Below are 12,872 nucleotides of genomic sequence, written 5' to 3'. Positions count from 1 at the left end.
GAGGCAGCCAATCAATGATTCTCTCTCATCATTGATGTTTCTATCTCCCTTTCCCTCTACCTGCCTCTCTGAAATCAATAAAGATGTATATATATATATAAAAAAGAATTATTGAACTTCCCTGGCCAGTTTGGCTCAGTTGGTCTTCAAACTGAAGGGTCCTGGGTTCAATTCCAGTCAAGGGCATGTACTTTGATTGCAGGCTTGATCCCCAGCCCTGGTCTGGGCAAGTGTGGGAGGCAACCAATTGGTGTGGCCCTCTCACATCTATGTTTCTCTCTCTGTCTCTCCTCCTTCCTTCCACTCTCCCTAAGAAAAATCAATTGAAAAATATCCTTGGATGAGAATTAACAACAACAATAAATTATTGAACTTTTATTTTGGAGGTTCTGTTTACCTATATTTATTATTTAGAAATTAAAATAGAGAAACTTAAAAAATATATTCATCAATTAGTTTTAAAATAACAACAATAAACCCTTTATATTAATGCAAATAAAATATATTTTATAAGAATAGCTATATTTTCCAAAATAAAATGGATTTAGTGAGAAGACATTGTTTTACATTTTCATGAATGTCTTTATTATCTGGCCTAATAGAAGACGCTGGATACTCATATTTGCATCTGCATTCAATTTATTGTAATATTTTGTTTGGATGGAAGTAGTTGGAAAATGGAGAAGTATTTTAGTGGCCTTTTTACATAATCATAGATATTATTCTTTGATACCACACCAAAATTTGACTAGTGGTAGTTTCTTAAAATTTAGTTGCAATGTAGAATCTGAAATCATCTGCTGATCTCCTTTGCACTTTGATGGATCTTTTACCCGTACATAACTTTGTTACATTGTGCATTCTTCACATGGGAAATACTAGCCTACCGAATTATGCAGATCTTTTTAGTAAACAATATTAAAAGAACCAACATTTGTTATTATCATTACTGATCTCATCAGAAAACCCTAAAGTATTGGGAAGCTGTTAAGCTCACAGTGGCAGATTCAAGTTTTTCAAAATTCTAATTTTTGCTTAAAAGCTCAAATTTCATTACTGGCAACCAACACTGTCAGTTGTTTTCCTTAAAGTGACAGGATCACTTAATTTATGTTTGAGAAAATGTGCCAAATATCCAAATCAAAATAATCATAATATGTCTGTCAGTTTTTTCAAGTAAAAATGATATTCCATGAAAAAACTGCAACTTCAGTTCAGAACTCAAGCAATTGCACAAGTGCTTTCCCCCGGGGCAACTATCCTACTTTGATATGTATAGAAATGTTTTATTTCCACTTGTCACATAAAATAAGAAAAGATACACAATTAATATTGAAATTTAATACACGTAATGATTTTGAGTAAAAATGGCTTTATTTTTTTCACTATCTTTTCATTCTTTTTTTTTTTTTCCTGTGAGAGCATGATAATAAAAAAACATAATGACTACAAGCACAGTTTGGTGCTATTTCCTTGATTTGTGCAAAGTGGTTGGCATTTTTACCCACCTTTGTTTTTATATCATCTGTGCAAATGAAATTATGGAAAAAGGCAAACAACATCTTGTTAATATTATGGAAAGTTTTTACCTTTCAGATCCCTTAATATTTTCAGACCACACTTTAAGAACTGTTGACTTATGTTGTTCACTATATTCCACAAATGAGTGAGATCATGTGATATTTATCTTTCTCTGACTGGCTTATTTCACTTAGCATAATGTTCTCCAGTTCCATCCATGCTGTTGCAAATGGTAAGAGTTTCTTTTTTACCGTAGCGTAGTATTCCTAGGAAAAACTTGAATTCTACTTTATCAGGACACAGCATATGGTAGCACTTATTCCAGCCTTACCATCTACCCTCTGCCTCAGACTTGGAATTGGCTATTTCTCCAAGAAGTCTTGCTTCTATTTAGTGAGAGATGGTATTTAGAACACAAAATTGGGGTACTAAGCATGCTCTTGCCACTGGTTTAAGATTTCTTTAAGGTCTTTGAGTGGTTAGGGAGACAGATTAATAGATAGATAGATAGATAGATAGATAGATAGATAGATAGATGTGTACGGGAGGAAAAATAATATTTCCTCTACACTCTGAGTTCTTGGCTGAGACTCCTGTAAAAGACAGGCTAACAAGAGAAGAACAAACATAAGTTTATTAACATGGATATGTCATGTACATAGAGCACATATCCAGGAAAAGTGAGTAACTCTCAGAGAGCTTGGAACTTTAGCTTAAATATCATCTTCTGCTAAAGACAAAAGACAAAAGAAAGAAAAATGTGGGGGAGAGCAGTTATGGGGGGGTTACCACGAAAAGCAGTAAACAAGAGTTATAGCCGAAACCGGTTTGGCTCAGTGGATAGAGCGTCGGCCTGCGGACTGAAGGGTCCCAGGTTCGATTCCGGTCGGGGGCATGTACCTGGGTTGCGGGCACATCCCCAGTGGGAGATGTGCAGGAGGCAGCTAATCGATGTTTCTCTCTCATCGATGTTTCTAACTCTCTATCTCTCTCTCCCTTCCTCTCTGTAAAAAATCAATAAAATATATTAAAAAAAAAGAGTTATAATTTGTTATGCAGCATTAAATTGGTGTTTTTGTTAGCTTAGATAGCTAGATATTAATAAAGGAAGGAAGAAAAGGGAATAGACATTATTAAATACTAGAGGCCTGATGCACGAAATTTGTGCAAGAGTGGGCCTTCCTCCCCCTGGCTGCCAGCACCATCTTCCCTCTGGCACTTGGGACCCTGGCTTCCTTCCCTCGCATTTCTGGCTTCGTCCAGAAAGTCGTCAGGAAGGATGTCTGGTCTAATTAGCATATCACGCCTTTATTATTATCTACACTAATAAAAGAGAAACAAGCAAATTGGTGTCACTCTGCTACACCCACCAGCCAATCAGGATGAGTATGCAAATTAACCCAACAAAGATGGCAGTTACTTTGCATATGCAGGCACTGAGCAAAGACTGAAGGCTCCGCCCGAGCGATGACTGAAGATGACTGAAGACTGAAGAGGCTTGGCTTCTCTGCTGCGGCCAGAGTGAAGGCCTGGGTCCCAGGTGCCGGAGGAAAACTGGTGCCGGCAGCCAGGGGAAGGAAGGCCTATTGCTCAAATCTTTTCGTGCAACAGGCCTCTACTAGTAATGAACTAGGGAGCTGAATTGGGTACTGAGCCTGCTTTCTTCACTAGGAAGTTACAGCTTCACACAACCTCCAGGGCATTCTCCATCCTCAGGACCTAATTCCCCAAAGCAGGCACAAAGGATCATTACTTGGGGAGGTAAGCACATGAGCAGTAAAAGTCAAGGTGATGCAGGGGAAGGTGCTTCTACTATGAGGCATGTGCAGTGGAAGCTAAGATGACGGCCATAAAGGCCTCTCTGTCTAGCCTGGGAAAAGGATCAGATTGGATAAGTGACACAACCATGGAAGAGCTAGGAGATGGATTGGTAGGGGAGGGTCCAACGCAAGCTCAGAAAGATTAGGAAGTTGATTGGTTAGTTTGAGAGAGAGCCTGTCTTTCCCAAGCCTGAGATAGTATAAGCCTCTCTGTTGGTAACCAATGCTTGCCCCATTTGTTCCCATGTTCTGTAACAGCCGTGTGGGTTTAGCAGCCACCTGGGTCCCGGCAGGCCACACAGACTCCAAAGCCTGGGCCTGGCACCGTGCCAGCCAGAGCACAGCTGGGAACAGCCACACTAGCTAGATGTGGACAGACATGGACTGACCAATGGCACAAAGTATCTGGATACTGGCCTTACTTCTAGGCCTGCTGAAGAAAAGGCTGAACTTTTTTCCATAGCCAGACTCACAGAGCTGGGACACTGGTAACCCAGGTGGAGTCCTTTGATTTTGCTTCTACAGTGAATCTTACCATGAAGCCCCCACATCCATACATGGATCGCTTGAATGCTTTCCTTGCAATCCTGTGCAAGAACTCTATTTCCATAGGTGGCATTTTCTCCACAGATAAGCATCTAACATTATCTTCGGGATTAACCTTTGTTCTTCTTGGTAGAGAGGAGAGGAGGTAGACCTTTGTAAATTTATGTCTTGCTTCAGGATGAAGGTAAAAACTATTTGTTGAAGGCCTGGGGCGGAGGGTGAGGGCAGGCTAGAACAGGTCAATGGGGGGAAAAGGGGACATATGTAATACTTTCAACAATAAAGATTAAAAAGAATAAAGTGATTATTGATAAGTACACAAAAGAAACATTTTTCTTGTATCTTCTTCTCAGTTGCTTTCAGCTCAAAATAATGCTTATACCAAAATGGAATATTTTGGGGTGGCATTATTATACTACCCTTTGGTAGATAGATTTATTTAAAAAGTTGCTTAAATATTTATATAACAAATATTTATTGAATGTTTACTATGTGCACTGGGAATTCAGCAGTGAGAAAACAATGCAAAACAAAACACAGACAACATCTCTGCTCTCATCCTATATAATAAAGGCTAATATACAAATAGACCGAACGGTGGAACAACTGGAATAATCGAACAACTGAACAACCGGTTGCTATGATGTGTGTTGACCACCATGCGGCATGTGCGGAACATGGCGGGTGTTGGCCTTGGCGGGATGGTGGAGCAGGTGAGTGGGGGTGCCAGACCAAGGTGGGGTGCTGGACTCTGTCATTGGGGCGAGCCTCTGGTGGTTACTGAAAATTCTTTGCTTCTGCGTGCCACGGTTCCACCTGGCACTCACACCTGCTGCTGGCACCTGCCTCGCTCACACCCATTGCCAGTGCTGGCCCTTCTCATACCTGCAGCTGGCATCAGAGCTGCTGCTTACACCTGCTGCTGGTGCCTGGCGCCGGTCCTGATCACTCAGCACCATCAGCAGGTGTGAGCGGTGGTTGCTGGCAGACAGGGGACCAGGGGCTGTGGTGGGAGGGGCCAGGCGGAGGCATGGAGGATGGGCCAAGACCTGCCCCTGTGCCTACTGCAGCCTCGTGGCCCACAGTTTCTTTCAAGATGCACAAATTCATGCACTGGGCCCCTAGTGGAACTTATAATCTAGTAGTAACAGAAAGGCCATAAACAAATATATATATGGTATAATAGGTGCCTGTGTCCTGTGGTGAAAAATAAAAGATAATAAGGGAGATATGGGGAATTATTTTATATAGGACTAGAGGCCCAGTGCACAAAATTTGTGCGTGGAGGGTGGGTCCCCTCAATGCACCCTCTCCAATCTGGGACTCCCTGGGATTGGACCTAAACCAGCAGTTGGACATTCCTCTCACAATCCTGGGCCGCTGGCTCCTAATTGCTCACCTGCCTGAGTGCATGGTTGCCCTGAACTGTCCGCCCCCACCCCCCCCGGCCTGGTCACCCCTTACTGCCCCCTCTACCAGCCCGGTTGCCCCCAACTGCTCTGCTATGCTGGCCTGGTCACCCTCCTGGTGGTCAGTGGATGTCATAGATACCAGTCTTTCTGCTGTTTGGTTAATTTGCATATTACCTTTTTATTATACAGGATGATCAAGGGAGACTTCATTGCCAAGTTATGCTATTCAAATCATTTATTCAAGTTATTAATTCATTTCTTTTTTAAAAAAATATATTTTATTGATTTTTTTTACAGAAAGGAAGGGAGAGAGATAGAAAGTTAGAAACATCGATGAGAGAGAAACATCGATCAGCTGCCTCCTGCACACCTCTTACTGGGGATGTGCCTGCAACCAGGGTACATGCCCTTGGCCGGAATCGAACCTGGGACCCTTCAGTCCGCAGGCCGATACTCTATTCACTGAGCCAAACCAGTTAGGGCTAATTCATTTCTTAATACTTATTTAGTGTACTTCTGTTTGGTCCTGGGAGAATGTCAGTGTAGCTTCCAGTTAATCTGCCACCCTGTAATTGTTTATTTTTAAGTTTAACTATTTTTTGAACAGGTATTACAAGATATAAAATTTCAGAAAATTTATAAAAGGTGTACAGTGAAAAATAAGCACTCTTCTCTTCTAGTTGCCTAGCTATTCAGACCCCATTGCCAATTTATTGAGTATCCTTCAAGAGATATTTTAAGCATTTTTATACATTATTTTTTTTCACACAAATGGTAACATACTTTATATAATTTTCTGCACATATTTTTTATTTTTAATTTAATTTTTTGTTAATCCTCACCTGAGGATATTTTTCCATTGATTTTTAGAGAGAATGGAAGGGAGGAGGAGAGACACACAGAGAGAAACATCGATGTGAGAGAGGCACATAGATTGGTTGCCTCCTGCATGGACCCTGGCCTGCAACTGACGTATGTGCCCTTGAGTAGAATTGAATCTGGGACCCTTCAGTCTGTGGACCGATGCTCTATTCACTGAGCCAAACTGGCTAGGGCTTTTTTTTTTTTTAAATCTAATGATATATCTTGGGTATATCATTTCATATCACCACATTTAGGTTTTAAAAAATTTTTGTCTGCATAATATTTAATCCTTTAAAAAAATCCTTAGATTTTCTAATATTTTGATTATAAATAAAACTATAATAAACATATTAAAATTATTTATTGATTGATTTGAGAAAGAGAGACAGAGAGAGAGAAACATCAATTTGTTGTTCCACCCATTCATGCATTTATTTACTGATTGACTCCTGTACATGCTCCGACCCTGCAACTGTGGCACATTGGGACAACACTCCAAGCAACTGAACTACCTGGCCAGGGCTATCATAAACATGTTTTCACTTAAACAATTTTACAAATGTGCTAATATGTTTATAGGATAAATCTCTAAGAGTAGAATTGCTAGGTCAAATATTTTAATAGCTATTATCAAATTACCATCTAGACAGGTTGTACCAATTTGCACTTTCCACAGGCTAATTTTAATCTTGAAGAATAGCTTGACCCTGGATGATTGAAGGACCTTTCACACCTGTGGCTGCCCTTGTGGGTTATACCAGAAGGTTACCAAATACCTTAGCATGCTGTTCATTTGTTTCCTTTGCCGGTTTCAACCCTCTGGCCACCCTTTAGGTTTCTTTTCTTCTTGCTTTGTATGTTTTCCTGGGCAATTTGATTCTTTCCATGGCTTCATGCTTTACCGATGCCTTCCAGATCTATACATTCAGATGCAAACCTGTGTACTCTTTGTTCCCATTTGTGTACTATTGCATTCACTCTAGGAAAAGAAGCTGAAATGCAAGGGTTGGGAGAATAGAGTGAGTGGTCAGATCTGATTCAACTTTTGTGCTTCTGAAAGCAGCAGTCCCTGTGTACCACTGAACCCTGAGTAAGATACAGCTAGGTGATATCTAGGAAAGTCCAGGGTGGAGACAAGAGAAAATTTTGGTATATTTGAGGGAAAGGGAAAGGAAGGCTCTGTTTTCTGTGAGGACGGAGTGGAGGTATAAGCATCAAGAGAAGCCAAGGACTGATCAACATTGAACAACAACAGTAGTTGTCATAATTTGATATCTCTGTTTTGTACCGGAGGGTGAAAAATCACAAACCTCAAGGCCTTAGTTGGAAAAAGAAAAAAAAGTAGCGACTTGACCACGGCCATAGCTTTGTGATGGGCCTTCCATGCTCCAGTTTCTTCCTTTGTAATCCATCTTCCAGTGCACTGTGAGAGTTATCTTTCTCACTGTGAGAGTTATCTACCCCCAGTTTGAATGTCTTGCCTTTGTGGCTTCCACAATAAAATCTAAGTGATTTAGCATGAGGTCATTAGACATCTGGAATCCTGCCTTCCCTCCCAACTGCACGTTTTTTCCATTTTTTCCTCCTACTCACTTCCAACTGTCCTGATCCTTGAGTGCAGCAGCTACCCCAAAATTCTTACTGTTTGACTCCACCTTTCCTCCCTGATTTACTTATTGAATGGAGATCTGGTTAAACAGTAACCTCTTTTATGAATTGTTTTCTACTCTGTATCATAAAGAATCCTTGAGACAGAGATGATCACTCTCTGTACTGCCAGGGAAGTGAGTGCATGCTTGTAATTTTGCACTCATCACATTACACTATGGTCATCGAATTAGGTCTACTCCCCTCCTTAATGCGCATTCTTAGGAGGGCAGGGTCCAAGTGTCCTGGTCATCTTTATCGTCCCAACAACTCATAATGTCTGGCATTATTAGGCACTGAATGCAAATTTGTTGACTCAATGAGACCCACAGTCCAGAGAAGCATATGTGATTTGGGGTAAATCCTTTACTTTCACCTGGGATCAGTATTCTTTATTTATAAAAATGGTGCTTCCTTGCCTGAATTTTTATAATCCTAGGGTGATAGATAAGTCTCAACTTCTAGAGTAAAAAATTAGAAAATATGACTTTTACTCTTTAAATGACTATAATCACGCTTTATTCCACATGAAGTTTTGTGGGTGGCCTGACTTCTTTTCTTACACTGGCTGTCTGTCAGGCTTGCTGCATTGCTGAGCATGAGATATAGATTTTCCATACCATAATCAAAAAGCTTGATGCAACTGCATTATTTATTCAAGGCAGTACCAGAACTTCCTCAATGTATGTAATAGCTTATCTTATATTTTTCTGGTATTTTCCCCTTGAATTCTTTTTCTAGCTTTATTAAAGTTGATTAACCATAAAAATTATATATATTTAGGTTGTATTACATGTTTTTTTGGGGGAATTTTTTTATTGTGGTAAAATATGCATAACAAAAATTATCATCTTAACTATTTTTTAACATATATATTTTTTATTGATTTCAGAGAGGAAGGGAGAGAGAGAGAGAGAGAGAGAGAGAGTGAGAGAGAGAGAAACATCAATGATGAGAGAGAATCATTGATTGGCTGCCTCCTGCACGCTCTACATTGGGATTAAGCCTGAAACCTGGGCATGTGCCCTGACTGGAATTGACCTGTAACCTCCTGTTTCATAGGCTGATGCTCAACCACTGAGCCATGCCAGTCAGGGTCATCTTTTTTTTTTTTGTTAATCCTCACCCGAGGGTATTTTTTCATTGATTTTTAGGGAGAGTGGAAGAAAGAGGGAAAGACAGAGAGAGAAACATCAATTGAGAGAAACACATCGATTGGTTGCCTCCTGCAAGAGCCCTGACCAGGGCACAGGCTGGGGAGGAGCTTGCAACCAAAGTATGTGCCCTTGACCAGAATTGAACCTGGGACCCTTTGGTCCACAGGCTGGTGCTCTATCTGCTGAGCCAAATCGGCTAGGGCCAGCCAGGTTCATCTTAACCATTTTTAAGTGTTCTCAAATAATTCAAGGACATCATACCAATTCCCCCTTCCCCCAATAATCAATAATATATTGAACATTTATTTATATCAGTATAACAGTATAGATTTTTCGCTATTGGCAATGGAAATCTGCGTATTGTATAAGAAGTTCATTACTTAGAATGAACAAATATACCATGTTGTTTATGAGAATGCAGTGATAATGCACAGCCAAACCTTTATAAAGTCTTGGACTCTTTAGAAGGAGAACATTGCTGAAAGCTAAGATAAATGTTTTGGTGAGGAATTATTTGTTTATTTTAAAATTTTTATTGAATTTATTGGGTGACATTGGTTAATAAAATTATATAAGTTACAATTCTATAATACATCATCTGTATATTATATTGTGTGTTCACCAGCCAAAGTCAAGTCTCCTTGAAAAATTAATTTTAAAATGTGTGAGAATAGTTTGAGCAATAATTGGGTTTTAGAAATAGGCTTTCAGCTTCTTCTTCTTTTTTTAAAAAAATATATTTTATTGATTTTTTTTTTTACAGAGAGGAAGGGAGAGGGATAGAGAGCTAGAAACATCGATGAGAGAAACATCGATCAGCTGCCTCCTGCACACCCACTACTGGGGATGTGCCCGCAACCAACGTACATGTCCTTGACTGGAATCGAACCTAGGACCCTTCAGTTCACAGGCCGACGCTCTATCCACTGAGCCAAACTAGTTAGGGCTCAGCTTCTTTCTTATATTTTATTCCTAGTTTCTGAATATACATCTAGGCAGAGTAAATATAATAATTCAGTCATGATGTTTTGAGTTTCTGTTTTCTCTTTTACCTGCTATAACCCAAATTTCAGAAAACATTATTTTCTTAATCAGTCTTATTTCTCATGAGAAGCCACATTCTTCAGAGTGAAAACAGCTTTAATAGATAAGAGTCAATCTGAGAATGCATTCCAACGTAAAAATGTTCTTGCTCTCTCTCTGAAGTTTTGTCATGCTGTTCAGGTTTAAGCAAAGCAGGCTTCTTCCCATCTCATAGCTGGGGGATATTAGAATAAACTAGTTCAGCTGCTTTTGTATAAAATGATTTTTAAAAATCCTGGTGACCTTTTTCTGCCCTCAAATAACTTTAAGAACAGTTGGACATAAAAACTTCAAACTTTACATATTCATAGCTCTCTGAGGAATACAATCATTGTTAGTTTGAGAAAAAGCTTAGTATTTTTTTTTGAGTTGGAAAGCTCTACTATTACATGTTTGCACATGCTTGGTATGTAACTCTTAGTCTGTTGATGAAAATTGATATGAGATTTTTATAGCATATGCGTAGATGCTGGTTTTTTACTTTATTTATCATGTCATAGAACTTACAAAGACATATGGAATTTATGCTGTAACCTTTATGTTGAAATTAAAACTTTACATCTGTTCAGCAACATAAAAACAGAGATCCTACAACGACACTGCGGAAATCATATAGAAAATCTTACGATGTTGACCCCAAAGAACTGATCTCAGCTATGCTCATGTCCCATCACAGGAGGATTGGGTGTTCTGACATTCCATGGAAAAAGCTTCCTTTCTTCCTTCCTTCCTTCTTTTCTTCCTTCCTTCCTTTCTTTCTTTCTTTCTTTCTTTCTTTCTTTCTTTCTTTCTTTCTTTCTTTCTTTCTTTCTTTCTGTTTTTTTGAAAGTCTGTAAAATATTTTCACACACATTTTGGATAAAGCCTGAAGCAAAGACTGCTGATTACAGTGTGGTCAAGCCCTGACACCTGGGGTTTAAAATAACTTTTTTTCAGAGTTCCATTTAGAATATTGAAGGTAATTCATTCCTCAGTGCCTCATACATAACCCCCTAAATGTCTGGCTATCACCCAAAATGCAAGCCCTTTGTATCATCTTCTCCTCTGGTTTAAGTTCCATATTGTTCTACATTTCCCTTTTCCCATTCATCTTCCAACTGATGTACTCTGATCTCTGGAATCTCTTCCATCATAAGCAAACCCCACTGAATCCCAAGTCTCTTCCCAGAGTTTCCCTTCACCGACTCAAAGAGATGCTGCTCATTCCTATTACGTCCCTCCCAGTTGCTGGCAGCATTATTTCCCTGGCAATTTCCACCCCTGCAAAACATTTCTTAATAGCAAAATAATAAAAGAAAATAAAAACTCTCCCTAATCCACAATCAGAAGATAACATTGTTATATCTTTGAGAATATCCTTCAGAATATATGTATTGATTATACTATTACATGTATTTTCCCCTACATAACAATATACTAAAAGTTTCTTTTAAAAATTTTGCTGTGAATTATTTCAGATATATAGAGAAAAATATAAGAAACTCCTGTGTATCCACTACCCAGTTTTATGAATTGTAGTAGATGGTATACTGAGTATCTCCTTCTTATCCTTCTAGATTCATTCCCTCTCCGTTTGCATCCTGCAGAATGCCCCAGGAGGCTGGCTAGTATGAACTGATCCACTGTCTTGTTCTCTGGCTTCCAGATGGTTTGGCCCAAGAGAAGATTGAGGAGATTGAAAGGTGAGAGGTGAGTGAGGTTAGGGCACTTATTTTTCCCTCTTTCCAGCTCCGGTTCTAACAGATTGCTGCTTATTGGCTGAATCCTTTTACTGAAAGCCCTGGTTCTTATATTACAGCTGTTTCCACATGGTTACTGTCTCTCTGGGTTCTAATAACCTCTTTATGTCTAGGCTTGAAATTTCTCTGCTGTGATTAGTCCTTGGATACTGTTAATTTTCTTGTCGGTTTCCTCAAATACTGTCTATGAGCTGGTATGGGTTCAATTATAAACACCTCGCTCCCCCAGTTTATATGTTGAAGTCCTAATCCCCAACACCTCAAAATATGACCTTATTTGGAGATAAGATGTTTACAGAGGGAATCAAATTAAAGTGAGGTCATTAGGGTGGGTTTTAATCCAATATGACTGGTGTCCTTCTAAAAAGGAAATATTTTGGCCTGGCCAGTGTGGGTCAGTGTCTGAGTATTGACCCATGAACTAAGAGGTCACTGATTGATTCCTGGTTGGGGCACATGCTTGGGTTTTGGGCTTGATCCCCAGTATGGGTGTGTGCAGGAGGCAGCTGATCAATAATGTTTCTATCCATTTGGACACAGACAGATCATAGAGGCACAGGGAGAAGAGACCATCCACAAGTCAAAGAGAGAGGCCAGGAACACATTCCTCCCTCACAGTTCTCAGAAGTCAACCCTGCTGACACCTTGATTTTAAACTTCCATCTCCCAGGACTATCCTATCTAATAAAAGAGAAACATGGTAATTAGCCATACCTCCACTATCCTTCCCATTGGCTAATCAGGACGATACGCAAATTAACTGCCAGCCAAGATGGCGGCCGGCAGCCAGGCAGCTTCAAGCGAACATGAGGCTTGCTTGCTTCAGTGACAGAGGACTCCAGCGTTCCCTGCCTGCTGCTGCTAGGCTCTGAGCTGCTAAGAAACATTGTTACAAATATAGAAGCTAAACAAAAGACAAGAAACCTGTTTTCAGTCAGCCAGGATCTCAGAGCTGGAGTCACAACAAAGTTTCAAATACAGAAAATAAACAAAGCCAGAAACCTGCTTTCAGCAGCAAGGTCTCACAGCTAAAGCCAGCTCTCGGCTCCAGTGACAGCCATAAATCCAAGAATTGAAAAAAAA

The sequence above is a fragment of the Myotis davidii genome, unplaced genomic scaffold (genome assembly GCF_000327345.1).
Source record: "Myotis davidii unplaced genomic scaffold, ASM32734v1 scaffold376, whole genome shotgun sequence".
NCBI classification, from domain to species: Eukaryota; Metazoa; Chordata; class Mammalia; order Chiroptera; family Vespertilionidae; genus Myotis; species Myotis davidii.
Note: the sequence above shows the minus strand (reverse complement) of the source record.